This window comes from Ostrinia nubilalis, chromosome 13 (assembly GCF_963855985.1).
Source record: "Ostrinia nubilalis chromosome 13, ilOstNubi1.1, whole genome shotgun sequence".
NCBI classification, from domain to species: Eukaryota; Metazoa; Arthropoda; class Insecta; order Lepidoptera; family Crambidae; genus Ostrinia; species Ostrinia nubilalis.
In genome coordinates, this window is record NC_087100.1 from 2,709,219 (window position 1) to 2,731,132 (window position 21,914).

The 21,914-nt window shown below is 37.9% G+C and overlaps 1 protein-coding gene and 1 non-coding gene across 2 annotated transcripts in view; both read left to right on the forward strand.

The window, feature by feature from the left end:
* The window catches only part of LOC135077405 (tRNA dimethylallyltransferase), a 329,624-nt gene that overhangs the window by 188,171 nt on the left and 119,539 nt on the right, over positions 1-21,914 (forward strand). The gene's annotated exons all lie outside the window — the stretch shown is intronic.
* Trnat-agu (transfer RNA threonine (anticodon AGU)) lies at positions 4,855-4,928 on the forward strand. Its single transcript has one exon. It is a non-coding gene; the product is annotated as a tRNA-Thr (tRNA).

The window sequence follows — 21,914 nt, forward strand, 5'->3', positions numbered from 1 at the left end:
TAACCGAAGATGCTGCTCAACGACTGGGATTACAACGACGAAACCTGAACGCAACTGTATCGGGTATCGGGACGTCGGCACATCATAGCAACGGAACCGTACGTTTGAACTGCGAGTCATTGTACGGAGGTCATTCATTTACAATCGAAGCAATGGTAATGGCAAACATGCTCAGCAACCTGCCTAACTATACTTTTGAAAAACAAGAGTGGCCTCACATCCAAAACATACAACTAGCCGATCCCGACTACAACATTTCAAGACCAGTCGACATTCTACTTGATGCGGGAGTGTATGCCGACATCGTCATGAGTGGCATCCTACGAGGCCCGTCACGTGCACCTATGGCCCAACAGATTAAGGTTGGCTGGGTGTTACTTGGCAATATTAACACCTTCAACTGTCATGTACTCATTAACATCGACGACGTCTCTCGATTTTGGGAAATGGAAGAGATATCAGATGACAACCACAACTTAACCTCACAGGAAGAATATTGCGAATCTATCTACACAACTACAACTACAAGACAAGAAGATGGACGCTATATAGTCAGACTTCCTATGAAACCACAATACACAGAAAGCTTAGGCCCATCTAAGCCACAGGCAGTCGCACAATTTCGACAATTAGAAAAACGACTAGCCAAACATACACAGCTATCTACTGAGTACAAAAAATTCATTGATGAATATTTACAACTCGGTCATATGAAACCATGCACCGAAAGACGAGAGCCTAGCTATTTCTTACCTCATCACGGCGTTGAAAAACTGGACTCAACAACAACAAAACTACGTGTAGTTTTCAACGCCTCGGCTAAGACAAGGTCGGGAAATAGCTTAAACGATCTAATGGAGTGCGGTCCAAATCTTCAACAAGACCTACAATCTATGATACTGCGATGGAGAACATTTCAATACGTCTACACTGCCGATATTGAGAAATTCTACCGCCAAATACTGATACATGATGAGGACCAACACCTGCAACAAATCGTATGGCGTAACACAACCACAGATCTCATCAATGAATACCAACTTTGCACGGTAACATATGGCACAAAAGCTGCGCCATACTTAGCTATGCGCACTATAATACAGCTAGTCATCGACGATGGACACCGCTATCCTCTAGCGGCTGAGATCCTTAGTCATCAGCTGTACGTGGATGACCTACTTGGTGGCAGCAACGACCTCATAGAAGCGCAAGAGGCACAACAACAGCTGATTGACCTGTTAAAAGGTGGTGGATTCAATCTACGCAAGTGGGCCAGCAATCATCCTACCATACTCAAAGCCTTACCTGAAGATCTTATAAGCCAAAACATGTTTGACTTCAAGGACGCAGAGAGTAACAAAACATTAGGCTTGTCGTGGAATCCGCACAACGATCAGTTTACATTCAAGGCGCCACTTAGTAACAACATACGTGACGTCATTACGAAGCGAACATTACTGTCTGACTTATCTAAATTATATGACCCACTTGGCTGGCTGTCGCCAGTAACAATGAAATCAAAACTCATCTTTCAACAAGCTTGGACTGCTTCAACTGACTGGGATGAACCCCTCCCGGACAACATACAACAGGAATGGAGAAACTTTCAACAAGAACTGCCATCCATTCAAGATATCAGTTTACAACGCTGGATTGGTAACACTCAACAACCAATCGAGCTACATGGGTTTAGTGACGCATCTGAGAAAGCTTACGGATACGTCATCTACTGTCTATCCACGGATCAAGATGGTCAACAGATCGTCAAGCTGGTCGCCGGGAAGACTAAACTCGCCCCACTAAGAAAACCACCATCGTTACCTCGACTGGAACTTTGTGGTGCCCTACTGCTGTGTCGACTAATGACAAAGGTCATAGAGTCAATAAATTCACAGACAGTAACAATTCACGGTTGGACAGACTCTATGGTCGTGTTAGGCTGGTTACAAGGAGAGCCTTCCCGGTGGTCTAAATTTGTGTCAAATCGAGTGGTTAAGATCATTGACATGATGCCATCCGGATGCTGGAGACACGTGAAGTCAGAGAACAACCCTGCAGACTGCGCCAGCAGAGGCCTAAGTCCACTACAACTAGCTGGTCATAATTTGTGGTGGGGACCTAACTGGTTGAAAAACGATGATCTACCATGTGTTGAGACTTATACTACCAATGAAGAGGAGAAGAAATCGAAACGAGCCTGTGCAACACAAATAACAGCGCCACTCGTCGAGACACTTCTGTACAGTTACAGTTCTATGTCACGTGTAACACGGGTACTTGCTTGGATATTAAGATTTGTAAACAATGTACGAAACACAAATGATGCCAAGCGAGTATCGCACTTAACAACGTGTGATATAGAAAATGCTGAAAACGTAATTATTCGAACTGTACAACACAATTACTTTGCTGAGGACTTGACCCACTTACGTAAACAAAACAAGGTGTCGTCTTCAAGTAAACTTCTAACATTATGTCCTATTCTGGATAAACAAGGAATACTGAGAGTACAAGGAAGATTGGAACACGCAAACTTAGATCAATCACAGAAACACCCTGCAATTTTACCAAACAACACCAAATTGACAGAACTGCTGATTGACCAAGCTCACCAGACCACTCTTCACGGCGGCGCCAGGCTGACACTCTCACATCTTCGAAACAAATACTGGATCTTGGGTGGACTACGTACTGTCAAGAAACAACTTTTGAAATGTGTGAGATGCCACCGTTTCAAAACACAAAACAATGCACAACAAATGGCAGATTTACCCAGACCTCGAGTAACACCATCACGGCCATTCCCACACACAGGCGTTGACTTCACTGGACAAGTCGAAGTTAAGGCAAACAAGGGCAGAGGCATAAAAACCAAAGGCATAAAAAATCTTATATCTACCGAACAATATGAATTGACACGTGCCATACCAATTCATAACATAAAGGGCAACACAATGATCAACATAGTGCCTACCTCTGAATATTTCGCCGTGAGTCTCAGAAAAGATATCTTAATGTCACTCGAATCAAGAGATTTATCTTCGTGCATACATTTACAAGAACATAAACTCATGTGTGCAATCAACCTACCGATTTACGACATCAAAACTACCGACTCGATTTGTGAAGCGCAAATTATAAACAATAGACCGATAAGCGCGTGCCACACGGTAGTATCAAGTTGCCGAGACGAGTGGATCAGGTTGCACACTCGAGGCACCTGGCTGTTTACATGTTGCGAAGAACGCGCAATGCGCATTTTTTGTCCAGCTGGTGTGACGACACAGACATTACATGACTCAGGGATCATCACACTCTCTGAAGGTTGTTTGCTTCGCGGGGATCACCATTTCATCCACTCGCATTACAAATTACAAAGCGAGGTCAAAATCCATAACGATGAGTTGTACGTTCCTGACTCGGGCATCAACAGACTATTGACTATCAATAGTAACATCACCTTCCATCCTGAGAGTCATGACGACCAACTAAAAACACTAAAGGAAAGAATTGAAGGAGTAAAAAAGGAACAAGAAACGCTGAACTTCAAAGCAGATTCCCATGAATATCATCAATACGCAATGTATGGAATCTCAATCCTGGGAGTTGTATTGATTGGAGTTATTAGCGCGCTCAAGATTAAGAAACACCTACAACGTGGACGAGCCACGGCAGCGCAACCTGACAACAGAGAAACCAACCGCAGTCACTCGGTCGTGGACAGCTGCATCGAGCTCAACGCCATCAGTACCAGGGTCGACGCGGCAACCTCTCCGTTCCCGGCTCGTGTTAACGATATTAAATAGTTTTTTTTGTTTAATTACTTAAGTCTAATGTTTGTATTATTTTTTTCTTGAGATGGCAGGATGTACGAGCAAGTACATAGCATATAAGTTGTTCAGTAAATCTGCTGACATAGCGCCTGCGCGCGCGACCTACTTTCTGTTCATTTTTATAACTTACTTACAATTCAGTGCAATAAACGCTCTCTACGGAATCGGACACAGTTTTAATTACCACATCCCGTGACGTAGATAAAACTACAACTACATCCAACATCAACACTGTAGAGGCACACAAGACACACAGCCCCTACATTAAAGTAAAGCTTGATATGCTGTTGTCTGTACTGCGGTGTCTTTCGGTTAGGTGTCATCAATTAATGTATGGTTATAAACAATTGAAGTATGCGTGCGAAGCACTTTCTTAATGATCGTTGTTTACACTGAATATTTGATGTTCGTTTGAAATTGTTTTATTTTTTAATACAGTGTATACAAGTTTTTTATAGGTTTATTTAAATTTACTTTTTGTAGCAATTCAATGCCCTGCCTTAAAAAATTTCATAAGTGACTTAACGTCACAATTATTTGATCGAATATAAATATTGAATTAAAATATACATTTAATAATTTTTCAGCGATTTTATTGGCCCCATCATAATAAAAAAAATAAAAACAACTTTTAAACACAATTAAGCAATTATGGAATTTCTGGAACTCCCATTGTGGCAGTCATTAAAGGCGCGAAAACTATCATTAAACACGAAACTGACATTTTGGAATTCAGCTAGGTATTTTCATCCAAAAAAATACCGTAAATGTGGTGTCAATGTGTGATAAATGTCAGAGCGAAGTGACATTGAAATTAACTTATTCGTTAAAATTCCACACGATCACGAAGGTTACCAATATCGGCAGGTAATTTATTAATTTGATCATTAAACACTGCTCATCTGTCTACACTTGAGTAAACATTTTTTTTTATAAACGAAAGAAAAAAGAAACATTCTTATCCAGCAAGGACGGATTATCAAAGTGGGTAATGTAGCGGAATTTCGCCGCGTCTTCCAACGGCGCCGTGGCTTAGTTGGTTAAAGCGCCTGTCTAGTAAACAGGAGATCACGAGTTCGAATCTCGTCGGGGCCTACGACAGTTGTCGGAGTTTCTTTTTGGCTAATTACTTTTTATTTTTCTTTTAGTTTGAATTTTTTTTTATTAAATTGTCTCTGGGAGTCGAAATACTTAGAGAAACATCTTCGTACCTTTTAAAGAATAATATTATTCCTCTTTTCATTTGTTTTTGTATATTTTTAGGTTAAGAGTAATTAATCTCTTTTGAACTCCCTGATGGATATAAAACTAAGCTTTTCTGCTAAGTTTACGCCTGAATATTTTGGAAAATGTATTTAATTTTATTATACCATACGTTTTGTATCTGGGTTATTGAGAGAGTTTTGCACGTATCATAAATTAATTCCATGTTTCATGTTTAAAACTATGAATGTTTGAAAACCAATCGTTCTAATACAAATTAAAAAGATATGAAAACATTTTTTATGGTTTATTAATAACTAGCTTCCGCCCGCGGCTTCGCCCGCGTGAAATTAGTTTTTGAAAAAAAGTAGCCTATGTTCTGTCTCAGGGTCTAAAGATTGTCTGTACCAAATTTCATCGAAATCGGTTGCGAGGTTTAAGCGGGAAAGCGTAACAGACAGACAGACAGACAGAGTTACTTTCGCATTTATAATATTAGTTGGGATTAAAAAATATTTAAACCTTTTTAAACATGTTATAGCTATTCTTCATTATCTAATACACAGTACCTACGTAACGTACTATTAGACTTTTCTTCAATTTTCTCGCTTTGTGATATTCTGGCGCCATGTTGTTTGTCGAGCCCAAGCTTTCGCGCCAATATTTATTGACTGCTCTGCCCTTTCGTGCCCTTGAACACCAATAGCTCAGCTATATTTCCTGGCTTTTGAAGTGCCGGGATCGATATCCAGCGGGGCTAATTTATAAACATCTAAATTGACTACAGTTGGGGTATACAAATGGTTGTCTGCTGAAGTTCTTAAGATAGTTACTGCATACTTGAAAACTATAGTCAAGCTTTTATTGACTAGCTTTCGCCCGCGGCTCCTCTCGCATGATTTTCGCTCTTCGGACATGTACGCGATAAGATTTTCGTCACAGAAAATCTTTATCGCGTACATGCCCTCCTTCCGAAAACCGGGATAAAAAGTATCCTGTGTTTTTTCCTGCATTATATTCTACGATTTTTTGTAGATATTAAATTTTTTTGTTACAGATTTCATACGACTTAAGGTTTTTTTTATTTAATATCTGATTCGCGCTTGACCGTATTTTTTCCTCCAACTACATCCGCTTTGTCAATGAACTGGACAAATGTTATGAATGGACACTGACCGTAAATGCCATCACATACCGTTGAGCACATTGTAAATCCAACCTTATCTTTCCAGTGTAGAGTTTAAAATAATTAAGCCTGCCATTATGGTTATTGAACAAAAAATTATTGGATATTCGACGTTATTGTTGGAGGGATACAGTGTTTAATGTTGACGTCGTTGAGTAGAAAGTAGTACAACTCGAGATAAAAGATAATCCACATTGATATGTGGTTGGAAGTGACGTACAGTCAGCCTCAATTTTTTGAATTCAGTATTTCATCCCAGTGGGACGAACCTGTTGTAGGACGAATCATTGAACTAGCCCCAAAGTGGCCAAAAAGTTGAGAACACAACCTTATTCCGAGTTTTTTCCCTGTTTGTTCACATCGTAAAATACGTTTTATACTATGAATGAATATTTCAATCGAAAATGACATTTATTACTTATTTTTAATTATTCTTTTAATGGCATTATTTTATTGTTTGATTTAATTTATTTTGATTGTTTTGACATTGTTTTATTTTTTATATTTCTGACATATTTAATTATTTTCATGTAGTAAATGACATAATATTTGTAATTTATTCTTGTAGAAATTATTTAAATATTTGTACGCTGACTAATTATACAGCAAATTTTGGCGATCTACTTATACTAGTTTTAAGACCACTATGTTTACCCAAAATTGTGCAAATAAATATTTGAATTTGAATTTGAATTTGAATCGTTCGTTCGTTTTAGCCGAAACACGTCCACTGCTGGACAAAGGCCTCCCCCAAGTATTTCCACAAAGACCGGTCCTGCGCCGCTCGCATCCAGGCACCTCCCGCGACCTTCACCAGATCACCGGTCCACCTAGTGGGAGGCCTGCCGACGCCACGTCTTCCGGTTCGTGGTCGTCGCTGAGGGAGGAAAGAATGAGAGAGAGAAGTAGTTTCCCTTAGCGCTAGTATTTACAGAATGCCTTGTAACAAAGACGTGTTGCGAACTTTTGGTTAAGTACTTTAAATGACTTTTGACGAATTAATTAATAGTGCGAACTATTTGACGCTGACTGTACTATTGACTTACGGGTCGGTTGCCCCAAATCGCTTGTTTGATTGAGTCTGATTTAACTGACGAGCGATTATGCCAATTTAAGAACTGTCTCGGATGATGACGCATCTATAGGCATTTGTGATTCGCGAATCATTAAGCGGTTAGCCTGTATAATTTTTTTGATGGTCGACCTAAATGACAAAGATCCGATTAAAAGTCTGCCGATTAAAATATGAAAGAAGAAAAGGATTTTTAGTTTGATTAGTTTTTTTAGTGGTTTAACAAATAATTAATTATATCAGAAAGTGTCCAATAACTATGCAAAAAGACGAGGTTTTAGTTTAAAATTATAAACTCTCTACTCAATAAGAAAAGTTGACAAATAACAAACAATGAAGTACGCACGGACAAACATATCTCTTTTAGCATCTTATGAGATATTGTAATAGGTGCTATTTCGCTACAAAAATAAATAAATAAATATCCTTGGACATTTTGCACTACGCTTCTAGTCCCAAACTAAGCAAGGCTTGCACAATGGGTACTAGACAACGTAAAATGTAATCTCCAAAGCACTAGATTAAAAGAACCAAAAACAAGCTTTAAAACCTTTATTTCTTGAAGTCTTCAAACGATAGCAAGCAATAACTATTCTCATTACAATGTCGGTAATTCCTTAGACGATTTCGTAATTCAGGTAAGAGGCTATAAGCCCGCCCCGCCCCACGCGGCGTAAATCATTGTTACTTTACCACCCGGTAGGGCTGCCACGTCAGGGCGGGCTTTATTTAGCTTCGCAATTTAGCTTTTTTTTATAAATAAAATAAAAATAAAAATCATTTATTATCAGACAAAAGCAGTCCTTAGTTTGGTTAGTAACAATTTGATCTTAGAGACTATGTTAGTAGAGTTAGATTTAAGAAACTAACGGATACATGAAATAATTTAACTATAGTATGGCTAATTAATCAATCAATCAATATCAATCAATATTACTTATTGTGAAGACTGGTGCTTGATATGGGTTGAGACAACCTGTAGTACAAGACACCAGGTCTCCACCTCTTAAACCGAAAATAACACAATAGAAAGAATGCTTCTAAACTAAACTAACATGGCAATACAAGAATTAATATAAGGTAAATTATAACTAGGTTTCTCTGGATAGTTAAACACAAAGCGCATTTTGAGTCCTTTGGAAAAAATGAGGACCATAAGTAAAAAAAACAACCATCTGCGAGTCGCACATACATAAGGGGCTCTGTACGATCGTGCAAAATCGAAATAGATAAATAAATATTTTATTCAATTTTGACCACTGTCCACTGGTGGCACATATGACTGTGATTTTGTATTTAATTCTGTTAGTATTCTATCTAATAGATACCATCGTGAATTTTTCAGCAAACGCCAACCAATTTTCGATGTAAAATCTTTTATATTTATTTATTAAATTGAAGGACGATATAACGTGACCTTAGTAAATATGTTTAAGGACGTTTAATGCGTATATTAGTAACTTTAATTAATGACATCGTGTACTTAATTAAAGTATCAGTTACAATGTATCCTTTAGCAAAATATTCCACAAATTGTTTGTTTATAACACGGTCCACTTACGCAATTTAATCATGTTATATTAATATGAATAATTTGTTGTTGTAAATAATAGAGAGCTAACTCTCGGCATATAACGATTAATACCTTTTATAAGTGAAAGTTGCGTAATCGTAGATAATCATTATATCCCAAAAGTCTATTAGGGAATAGGGGTAAATTTGTAATATTGCCCACCATCTTACATGTTGATGTGTCTATGTTCGTAATATTTATTAATATTTTAAAAGCTGTAGGGTTCCTGTTTTTTTTTTTGCTTATACTTAGTTGATAAAAAACATGTTCGTAAAAAAAGGTTTTATTTAAAAAATAAGTGTTAGTGGCAACCCTAAGCGGGATCCGTCAGCTCTATGCAGAATATTTATTCTGCATAGAGCAGCAATAAACATTCTAACAGCAAGGGTTATCTATTGTTAACACAAAAACAATGCCTCTGCCGGCCGCGGGGTAGAAAGCATCTATCAGGGAGCTTTTAACTTAATCAAGTAACGGGCGCTCAGAATGCAGTGTACTGTAACTGAAGCACATCACGCTTAACCCTGCGACTTCTTATGTACTTGTAATAGGACAGATTTTCCAACAAAATTGATAAGTTTTATGTGGTGGTATACGGTAAGTTATGTTGATTCGAATGCAGTTCGCGTTGTGTATGCAAAGTGCATCTGTACCCTCTTTTTATGTATTACTTTCGTGCGCTGCAGTATCCGCCATAAACTTGTCCTTCTGTCAGGACGAGAGAGGGAAACGCGATGTACACTAAACAATTGAATTTATTTTGTACTTATTTGATATTGCTAAAGGTAATGCGTAAGTGGTTTGTGGGAGTAGTTATTTGGAGAGCTCTTTCCAAAAGAACATTTGCGAAATTAGTATTTTTGTATTTTAAAGCAATATCCCACGAAAAATATTGTCATGTAAAATTTTGCCGAGACGAAACCATATATGGCTCGCATTGCAAAAATATCAGATCTTCTGTAGAGCCAAGCTTCTTCTACAAAAATTTACATCAGTCAAAATATGGGGCATATCTGTTTCAACATCGTCACATAAGCGTAAGGTGATTAACTACCTTAACTTTGAGGCGAGAAAGTAAAAATTCAAATTCAGATTTTTTATTGCTCCATGTTCTTTCGTACACAAAGGTAGACATAGACCCATAACATGAACCCTTAAATCGAAATACTAGGTACGCTGATGACAAAATAATTCTCGTTGCTTATTCTAAACACCCAGATTAGATAACAGCAGACATTATTTACGAGACCACCTTGAATCGACTCGGATGTCCACCCCCAATAGATGCGGCTCCCGCGCCGCGGGCTGCGCGATATTTATTGTGGACTCCTGCGCAACTCCATAAGGTACGATCACACTGGTTCGCGCAAACGTGCGTGTTCTAAGAATAGAATAGAAATTCTATTCTATTTATTTAGAATAAAAAACAATTATACAATTCAGATTGTAATTGATTGCGCGGTTGGTAGCGGCCTGCACCCAGCGCGTCCCTGCTACCTTTATGGGGTTGTCGGTCCACCTTGTGGGTGGACGTCCTACGCTGCATTTTCCGGTACGTGTCCTCCACTCCAAAATCTTCCTCCTCCAACCTCTAGATCTAATAATGTCAAACAAATGGGGTCTAGACAGCACATTAATGTCGTAGCATTTAATATTTTTCTTTTATTTTTATAACATAACATTAAAATGGGGTGAGCATTTTCAGAAACAAGCCTATTGAAAAATTATCACCTAAATTGACGAACCTGGGACAGTCTTTAAGACCCGTGCCACCACTATGCCATCGGGTCGTCCTTATTATGGCTTCCTTTACTAGGTAGCCTTCCCCAAATAATTTTCCTAGAATTCGAGGCAGAATCTTTACAACGTACCAAAGACTGCGTGAAGCCTCTGAAAGTTAACTGTTCATGAAAACTTAGAGCTTTTTGTCGGAGTTGGGATAACTGTGTTATACAATAATAGAACTTCAACGAACCCAGTGAGTTTCATTTCGAGGTCTTTCGACAAGGTAGCCATTGTTGACTGTGAATGTATTTTTACCAGCGCCATTGCTATTGTGCACAACCGCCGTTTCTTCAAATTAATTTATGAATTTGAATAATCTTTTCTTATCGGATGCCTACGTTTTATTTAAATATGATAAGTATAAAATAATATTTAGGTTTATCTACGCAACTTCCGGTGCAATCCGTTCAGTGGCTTGAAATTTGATAACTCAAGCTGTTTAACCGCCTTGGGTTAAAGTCGAATCGAAGGTGTACTAGCTTAGAAATAAAAGCCAAACTCAGTACACAACTGGTTTAATAAGTCACCACAATTGGCTAGTAACAAGTAGGATGGTTAATGTGAACGGTAGTCTAAAACCTTTTATATGGGTCGCCTAAAACTTCGACACCGCGGTGTAAGTCAGCACAGCGCCATCTATTGACAGTCTTGCGAACTAAAATGTCTTAGGATCTACGGAACGTAACTAATTGACTGGACATTGACTTATAGGCTACTAGCTTTCTGCCCGCGGCTTCGCCCGCGTGGAATTTTGTCTGTCACAGAAAAACGTTATCTTACGCGTCCCTGTTTCAAAAACCGGGATAAAAACTATCCTATGTCCTTTCCCGGGACTCAAACTATCTCTATGCCAAATTTCATTAAAATCGGTTCAGTGGTTTAGGCGTGAAAGAGAGACAGACAGACAGAGTTACTTTCCGCAGTTATTACAGTGAGCGTACACCTTTACAAGTGGATCGCGAAATTATATTGTAGCCGCAATAGGGAACGCCCACTGAGGACAATGAGTTATGCCGATTAGCGGTTTAGATTTTTACTAGTAAACTTAATGATATTTAGAAGAAAATCGATAATCAAGTAATCATTGTTTAGTTTAATCTGGCAGTAGAGTTGTGTTTTAAAACAGTATGATTATTGAGATATGGATTAATATTTCGCAAAATACACAAATTCACACGAAGTGGACGCCTATCGAATCTGGCAATCTGACAAATACGAGATTTTGGCACTGAATTATTTTTTTAGAGGACACTTTAAGCCTTTGATCGAATTGACCCATGTCAGAAGCTCTTAACATCTTTTAAAATCCTAATGGTTGTAACTTTCCCCCGGGGTAAACTTGACCTTCACTGGTTGGGTTTTTATTGGCGGTCAAGCTGTAGATCCTGGCTACACAGGACTTGCAGCGATGGGAACGAGAAGTGGGAATAGTTCCGTAATCCTAGTGGTTGTGTCGTCGCTGATTTATAATGGCAAACACATTCTTTTTCCTTTTTAATTAGGTTGAACATTTTAGTTTATTTGCAATGGAATGTAATTTCACTAACTTAAATGAAAATTTATAGCTAATAGTATGACATTTACTAATTACCTACATGTTCTAGAAGGGTTGACAATGGGAGAATTACATGCCAACTGTACATTTAATATCATTGCTAGTTCCTACATATTTCGTAATAAAATAATATCATCATTGGTCATTATTTCATGGGAATTATACAAAAATATGACGCTTTAATTATGTAATGATGATAATATAGAATATCCATCCAAACCGTCTAGCCCAGTGGTTCTTAACCGGTGGTCCGCGGACCACTGGTGGTCCCTGGAGGCATTCCAAGTGGTCCACGAAGTGCACTTGCACACCTTGGTCAAAACCACTTTTAACTGATTTTTGCAGTCAAACTGGTTTTGACCGATTATGAGGTGGTCCCTGACAAGACAGAAATTTGGTAAAATGGTCCCTCATGACTTAAAGGTTAAGAACCACTGGTCTAGCCAGTGTAAGCCAAATCCTCCCTTTGCCTCTGGTAAATTAGAGAGGGTCCTGCCTGTGGGGACCAAATGACCTGAGGATGGTGATGATAATTACTTTTTAAAGGAGACATCCATTCTGTCTTCATTTATAGGCCGGCCGCTATGGATGTCTAACAAAACTGGACTTGACATGCTTTAAAAATAATTTGAATTAGAGAATCGAACCCAGAACCTCTCAGATGACCAGTCTCTCTTTCTTACTACGAGTACCAAGGGCTTAGTGTGAGTTTACGTCAAACGCATTCGATATCGACTGCGTTAAAAAAACATATGAAGATTTTAGTTTTTAAAAGTTTCCGCTGTAAAATCCATATACATTTAATGTCACTTTTTTACACAGTCGATATCGAATGCGTTTGACGTAAACTCACACTACGCTCCTGGACCATGGAGGTGTTATCAGTGCTCCAAACATATCCACCATAGTGAGTGACCTCACAGGCCTGAGATCCTGCATAAAAACCCATTATCTATTTCACATCCTCATAATATGTAGATATTATTATCGTCCCATATTGTTGACATATCACTCGCGTTATCCGTGGGAAAAATATTTTAGAGCGTCCCGATTCCCTCACTGGGTTACGAAGTCCGAGGGTCGTGGGATCCATCCCTGCAAGTGTAAGATGGTCAGGATAAGGATATGATATACTCCCCTAATTTACAATTTAACTGGTCATTAGGTTTTTAATTGAAGGAAGCGGACGGTAATATGCTTAGACAAAGATCGTCTAAAGTTTACGACTGTTTTGGAATGTTCGTCAATATTATTCATGAACGATTGCTATGGATAGGTAATAGAAAGTACTTTTACCGTAATTTATTATTTAATTGCTATTATATTGCCATAGCAACCATGACGTTACATTCGCACACATGATACGAGTAACATCTATACTAATATTATAAAGCTGAAGAGTTTGTTAGCTTGAACGCGCTTATCTCAGGAACTACTGTATAGATTTGAAAAACTTAGATTTTCACGCGTACGAAGTTGCGGGCACAGCTAGCAGCAGCTATTTACTTAGTAATATGATAAAAATACAAACTAAAAGTTATATCTAGCTAATTTCCGTGGCCTACAGGTCCCGATTATATTTTTATTGGTATAAGTACTTAGGGCTGAGTTGCACCACCTAACTTTGACCGTAACTATAACGATAACCAATGCTTTTTGTGTAGAGTTTGACAGATTTTTGACGTTTGTCAAAGTTAAAGTAAGATGGTGCAACCCAGCATTAGACATAGCCCCTGTGTATTACATCAGCACTAAAGTATTAATTACTCGTTGTGAGCTTGACCTAGATGCAAAAAGGTTGGCCTATGTTAAAAAAGCCGCTACAGGCTTCCTTTTAACACAAGTTTCTTTTGCAATGTTTTATTAAGCAACTTCAACTTTTTCATGGAGAATGTAAACAAAAATAAAGTTATTTATTCAATGTAGAAGCACGTAGAAGGCTATTCATAATATTATGTGGCTTATGAAAAGACCACATGGCCACAAAAGAAAATTTTTAATTTATTCTTAAAATAATGTAGAAGCTTTTTTATCACGTGGCTGATAATACGAACACACGTCAAGAGTTATTCACCAAATTAGCAGACCCGGCGAACCATTACCACCTATGTTCATCTGAAATAATGTAATACGTACTAATGGTGAAAGAATTTTTCAAATCGGTCAAGTAATATCGGAGCCTATTCATTATAACGAATTCGAATGCACCTCTCAATAAGGTGAGTGAAGTGCCGAGAGCTGTATCCGCCTCTACAACCGACGTGCACGCCTCAACGTGACCACGACCGCTCTGCCAAGAGCGAAACTAATAAGAGGAAGAAGAATAATCTCCACAGTAATTCGATAAAACACCTGGAAATTGCAACAACTACGAATTCGCATTCACGTCTCAAATGACTAGAGTCGAGCCTTCCAACAATTAGACCCACTTTTAGCTTGGTCCACGGGTCAAGTCGCCCGATTAAATTTTCAAATATTTTTTCTACTGGCAACTGGGCCCACTCTAAGATTCTAGAGTAGATTTTTGTTGATTTGATGTTCAATTTATTAATAAAACGTTGAAGGTGGGCTAGATGCTTAAAAACATATTTAAAAATTCAAACTATCGACTTTTTCTGTCGACCAAGCTAAAAGTAGGCCAAGTCGCTGGAAGACTCCTAGAGTCGTGGCTTCATTCATTTCTAGTATTTTCTACGCATACTTAACTGTTCACTGTTTTTATCGTATGAGAAAATGCATTCTATTTTGAACCGTTACACTGTTTATCTGCACCTTGCACCCAACAGATTCTTATCAGGCGTTCGTCCTTTACACCGTTAATAAAAAATGATATTCGTTACAAAGTACTCGAGTATAAAATTGTATAATTTAGGCAATTATTTTTAATTAATAAACACGAAAGCAAAGGCTTCTCTAACTTAATGAGCATGTTCTACGTTAAGGCGAAGCCCTTTCGTCCAATGTAGTTTTTATCATAGAGATAACGAGCATATTATTTAAAAGTGTGAGATCCAATCAATGTTTGAGAAAATATTATTTTTTATAAATTATTACAGCAATAAAGACGTGTCGTTTTTACCTTCAGGATTTTCTTCGTTCAGTGTGCTTACCATGAGTTTACGATAGGTGTGCTCGCTAGCGACTGCGTAAAAAAAATGACATTAATTGCATGACATATTGTGCAGCGCCCCTAGCGGCTACTTTCAAGAAACAAAATCTTCATAGAGATTTTTGACGTACTCGCTAGCGAGCACACCTAACGTAAACTCATGGTAGGTACACAGGTCGTGAAGGAAATGAAATTAATGTATTATTGTAAATTCATTTGGACTTGGTAAGAGCTATCACCAGGCAAGTGAAAGTACGTAGAATTATTGATTCTCTATGGTTAAAAATACGCAGAAAATTGACGACTAATTCCATCCATTGTATATTACATATTTGAAAAGTTCGTGTATGAAAAAATGGTATTTCTTCATTATCCTACTGTATTTTGACAGTGTTTTACCGGCGAAAGATTTATTGCCCCAACCGATGAAGACATTTTGGTCGCACGACAAGTGGCAATTATAGTAATAGGGTTATTAGCCCCTATTAAGTCAAGGTCGGGGGTAGAGTGTTACTAGAACAGGTAGGAATGGATAGGGACTACCGAGACTTTACGTGCTTTAAACTAATTATGTTACATATAAATCATTTTTGTTTTACTAGGTTTTGAGAAAAAAAATTAAACATTCAACGCCGTGGAGCTCGCCCTAAAGAATACCTAGAGTTTGTATTTTGTTGGTATTTAAAGATTAAGTCTAGGATAACTAGAAATCAGTGATGATGATAGCATTCGCGTTAACCCGAAGAAAGCTCAATATGTGCTTTGCCATAGGAGTCAGTTCACCACAAATTAGCGGTCGATAAGGATTGAACTAGTGACCTCGAATCGACAGTCTAATGCCAACACTTGTTTTGTTATGTCGCCTTTTTGTTGTTAACAGAACAAAATTTTCACAACTTTAGGATACATTTTGTTGAGTAAATAAACTTTTCACTTACACCCGTATTCACAAACGATGCTTGCTCAAGTGAAGCAGCAAATCGAACGCACAGCGTTGAATAGAGCTCTGTGATTGGTTCGTGTTTTCTGTGCGTCCACGCGCACTATGAGACCTCATAGTAATGTTTGTGAATACGGGCGTTAGACTCTTTCCAATAAAGCACTAAGCCCAATATTCGCTTCTTCTTGCGAGCTTAACGTCACGCTAGCACATCAAGCTTGAAGCTAAATACTGAAGTATCTTACACAGTGATATTTTGCAACAAAAATGCGTATTATCTATATCTATAAAAGCGAAAGGTCACTGACTTATTGACTGACTGACTCTCACTCATCACAAAATCTCAAAAACTGCAAGTGCTAGGAGTTCCAATTTTTGCATGGGGGTTCCTTATAGAACGTAGGTGCTCACTAAGACGGGATTTTGCAAAATTCAACCCCTAAGGGGATCCACGGAAAACGGAATCCACGCGTACGAAGTCGCGGGCGACCGCTAGTATTCTGATAAATTTCTAAATGTTTGAATTCACCCTATGTAAAGTTTGCGAAAACTTTACCAACATATCATAAGTAAACAACGCAGTGTTCGAACGCTGCCAAGATGGCGGCCACGTGCTTATTACGACTGGTAATTAGCGGTGCAGGAATGTGAGCTTTCACTGCCTCATTAATGAGAGGTGACATGATTTCGGGTGTGGTGCAAGTCACAAACGTTCTTACGTCAGTATTTTCACGATTTTCAGCATGAAAACTTTCTACTTCTCTGTAGTTATAATTAATATTAATTTTAAACAATGGTAGAGATCGATGGTTCAGTCAAGATGTGCTTAAGAAATTAATGAAAAATGCCTACGTCAATCCCATATTTTCCTATTATGACCTAAAACTCAAACGAAACCTAAAACTTCAATTTCAATGTTCAGTGTGTTTTGTTGAATTTGGATATTTACGTACACCAATGACAAAGGTGACTGAGTTTCTTCTGCCACTTCTTCTCAGCACTAGCCCATAAGTTGTCCCGAAGTGGTGGTAGGGCAAGCTATATTTGGGACGTGTATAAGTGCCCTGGAAAGGGCCTATGTACTGAATAAACTATTTCATTTCAATTCAAACATACTTGTACAATGTACATAGACTTTTCAAGCGTCTTTTTGGAACACGGGCTCAAGCCTGTCGTATTACATTTTTTTTCTGAGAGCTTTACAATATGAGTCAACACTGTACACCAGCTTACCCAATTTAATATTTTTCAATACTACCTTTTATAAGCTTTTCTTCACATTCGCTCTCAACTTCCAACCCCCGTACCACAAAAGCTCGTGTGTACGTACATTACCGCTAAAATGCGTGCGCTCAGTCGTCCGCGAGCTTAAGTCGCTGACAGCCTGCTTGAAGGCACAGGTGGGTAGGGTGACCATGATTAAACCAATAACACCTATTTTATCAGACTAAAGTACTAAAAGAACAGTATAACGTTTTCTATCTCCAAAATTCTTTACTTCACGTTTTTTTAAGTTGTGGATAGATAATTTGTATTTTTATGTATGTTTCGCAGTAAAATGAACATTATTATGAATTCAAGAATCGAACTGAGGTTGGGAAGTAGGCGCATACTATTTACCTTTTGAATTTCGCCAACTTATTGTAAACAATCTTGAGTTGAAACAAGATTCAAAACCAATGAACATTATTTTTCTCTGCTCTGATCAAAGAAGTTTCCAGTAAAAGCTTATCTATTTATGCCATGAAAAGGCATTTTCATTGAAAAAAGGTGGCTTATTTTCTACAACTTAAAATGTCTCATTTCCCATTCTTACTTGGGCACCCCACAAAAGCTTACCGTTCCGTTGTTTTCTATTAAGCAAGTCAACTCCAAATCGGAAGTCACATTTCATATCGAGCCAGCACACCGTGACCTCCCCCCCCCCCTTTGAACCCTCTCACGCGATCACTCAAAGCCCACAGACCAGAATAAACTGGTCGATTTTTTACTACTTTCCTTAAAAAAAGTACGCATCAAAAAGCGTTAATCTGAAATATCTAAATGAAGGCACGGTGCGTAGTTTTGTTTTAGTTTTTGGCTAATTAACGTGAGAATACACCAATTATAATGTATTATTTATGATGTTCCGCTGCTGATATGCCCATGAATGTCCACTTGACACTGTCATATTAAATTCAAAGTCATTTATGTTGTAACGTTTTTATTGTTTTGTTCCCTGAGTCATAAGGAACTTACATAGTAACATCAAGGTACATACTCAATTGTAATCTAAAGACTATGAAAGAAAATACCACAAATTTTGGCCACTAATCAATAAAACGACGACGTTATCAGAACAGCTGTAGTTCTTGCAACTCACGAAGACGAGTGAGCTTTACTTGTATGTGTACGTGTACATGCACAACGATAGTGTAATGTCTATCAAAACGTTTGAAAACAACCTAACTCAACAAAAATAATTGACAACAAAAATATAGAGAGTTTGAAGATTCCACTCTCCTAGATCAGGTAGAGTTGTAGGCATATCTTTCCGATAGTTACACATACATTTACGTTTTTGTAACTAACTTAGGTATGTAAAACCTTCATGAAATAAAAATCGAATAATGTTACAATGTCGCGACTGGCCTGCGTCATTCGCTGCATCAGTCGAACAGTTTTTTCTTGATGAAGATGATGAAATACCTGATATCGAATGACGAAATACCTAACATTTGTTTAAAATATACTTCAACCGTGGCCTATAAAGGCGTGAATCTGAGTCAAGAAAAAAGACGCACGATCCGGTCGTAACCATTCAAGTACTACGAATACATACTCGTACTTCTAACAGGGATGGCAAAATGATAAAAAATAATTATCGATAAATTCAATCTATCGATACTTCTATTCTCCATCGAATATATGCGTAAAAAAATGAAAAACAATTATTTAACTAAGTATTTGAAATACGCGTGGAAAGATCTAAAAGCTCAAACTACGTTGGTCTAAAAATTAAGTTCCTTGAGAGCTTTTATTTCTCTATCTCTCTATGTTTAAGAAAATGTAACCTTGACATAGAAAAGGGTCTATTTTCTCCACTAATGACAGTATTTTAACCTAGTTTAGTATCAAAATGCTAAAATCATAAGGAAGTAAGTTCGTAAACCATTTTATAAACCACTCAGACATTTAATTCATTTCATTTACAATTTCGACGCGTAAAATTCGGGAATATTTAAAACATATTGTATACTTTGTGTAAATTTTCCTCCACAGCGATTAATCAACTGCGTAACAGCCAAGTATCGTGCGTGGGGTCGTTCAACGTAAGGTAACATTCACACCGAACAGTTTTCAGCAGATATCAGGCCGTGGATTCAATCCTGAGGCAATTTGATAAGTTTTTTTTTTTTTTAAATTAGGCTCATTAAGAGCGAATTTGGACGAGAAAACTCATACGTAGACACTTGTAATTCGATTGGACACGGAGGCGCCTAGTGTTGTACATGTCACCGTAAAATTGTGAATTCCGTCAGATTATAATCTGACGTAGTTAAATTAAAATCTAACCTAACCTAACCCACTGTTAGTTTACAATCTAACGCGTTATATTATAAACTGACAGAGTTCACAATTTCACGTTGACATACACATCAACATAAATACAATTTTGCAACATACATTATGTAGTCTGAATGCCGCAACAATCAATTCCTCTTCGGGACCATAATTGTAACGCCAGATTCTGGAGATGACAGAAGAAAGGGTCTTCCGGTGACTTGGCCCACTTTACACGAGTTACTCACAGAAAGTTTGAATGAGGAAAACCTGAAACTCAAAAACGCAAATTACAGTCGGTGATTTAGTTTGAACGCAGCTTTATCGCTACAGTTTTATCGACTCGTGACGTCCCTACTTCAAGGGCAGACGTGCACAAAATTTTCATGGCCACCCTATCCACGGTACAGCTGATAACACTTTGTATTCATCGCTTCAGAAGTATAATAATTAATGTTGGTACAATTGCGCGTGAAATATGCCGGCACTCACTTAGTAACACGTGAAATACTTACGTAAATTTTGGGAGTATAAAAGGAGAGTTATGGAGATTTTATTCAATATTCTGTAAACTAAATCTAAAAGCTTTTTGCATAGATGTATTAGATAGCATGTGTGTTTAAAGCTGTCTCGATAAAATAAATAAGCTTTCGCCCGTATTCACAAACGATGCTTGCTAAAGTGAATCAGAAAATCGGACGCACAGCATTTATTTCGTTTCATTGATAATCGATTAAGAATTTTATTCAGAGTCATTAATTTGTGTAATAGGTAATCGAAAGACCTTGCCCTTCTGCAAAGCTCGGAATAATATTGCTTTTCGGCCAATCAGATTGATTTCAGCTTGCAATGACCTTATCAAAGCACAAAGTGACTTTAGAATTCGTGTGGGCTTTTACTGATTGATTAATTGTTGTAAGGGGATTATACAGTACACAAGATTTACTAAACTGCCACACGAAATACTCGTCGTTCGTTCGTTTCAGCCTAATGACGTCCACTGCTGGACAAAGGCCTCCCCAAGTATTTCCACAACAACCAGTCCTGCGCCGCCCGCATCCAGGCACCTCCCGCGACCTTCACCAGATCGTCGGTCCACCTCGTGGGGGCCAGCCCACGCTACGTCTTTCAGCCCGTACTATAGATTATTGCTGAATAAAAAGGTCTTTCTCTTCACACCTTACCACCATTACTTCCCATGATCCAAAAAGATTCAACAAGACGTAAAAATATTTCATGGAGTAAATTCAGTTTCAGATAATGATTTCATATTAACTAAAGCTGGTTATACATAAATTAAAACTGAAATACGGACCTTCAAGAAAACTCACAATGTTTAAATCAATTCACGTTTCAATAAAATTCAGTGACACCTGAATTAATACAAAAGACGTTATTTTAAGAACTTACTCATAACTCCAACAATTAAATGAAAATTAAATTAAATTATAAATCGTTATTATAGATGTTGTGGAAACCTCCCTCTGAAATTTTATTGAATGATTAATGAGAATTTCCCATGTTCATAATTTAATGACTATTTTATTAAAATTATGTACCTAATTATTGTATCTTTTAGAAAAAATCCTACCATGAATAAAGCTTGTTGCAAAATAACTTTTAATTTAGGTGGGTTTTTTTTATCCACAACGAGGAAGCTCTTGGCCTGTATCTCACCCGTCTCAAACCCGTTTTCATAATGGAAGTGTTTTATGGAAGTTTTGCCTCAAAGTTATTTACTTATACATATTATCCACTTCCCCATTGAAATATGTTGGCCTAGCAACCACTTTCGCCATTCAGTGCCAAAATTGTCATTCGGCTCGCATGTGGCACGTGGCCCCCGGCTGGAACGATGAAGGGACGCTTTAGGAATATGTCACTGTCGTTACCGTGTGACATGTTGCGACATAGCGAAAGCTTACGGTTTCATTACTTGTAATGGTAGAATATATCAACAATAATAGCTACTAGAATGTATTAGGGCCCTCGCCCACTGCGACTTTTTGACGACAGCATCGCTAATAACGCGCATTAGTCGCATTTGCAACGCACTACAGAAGTGATGCCAACGCGCTACTAACGCGCTACAGCAGCGCGACTGCATCGCTACAA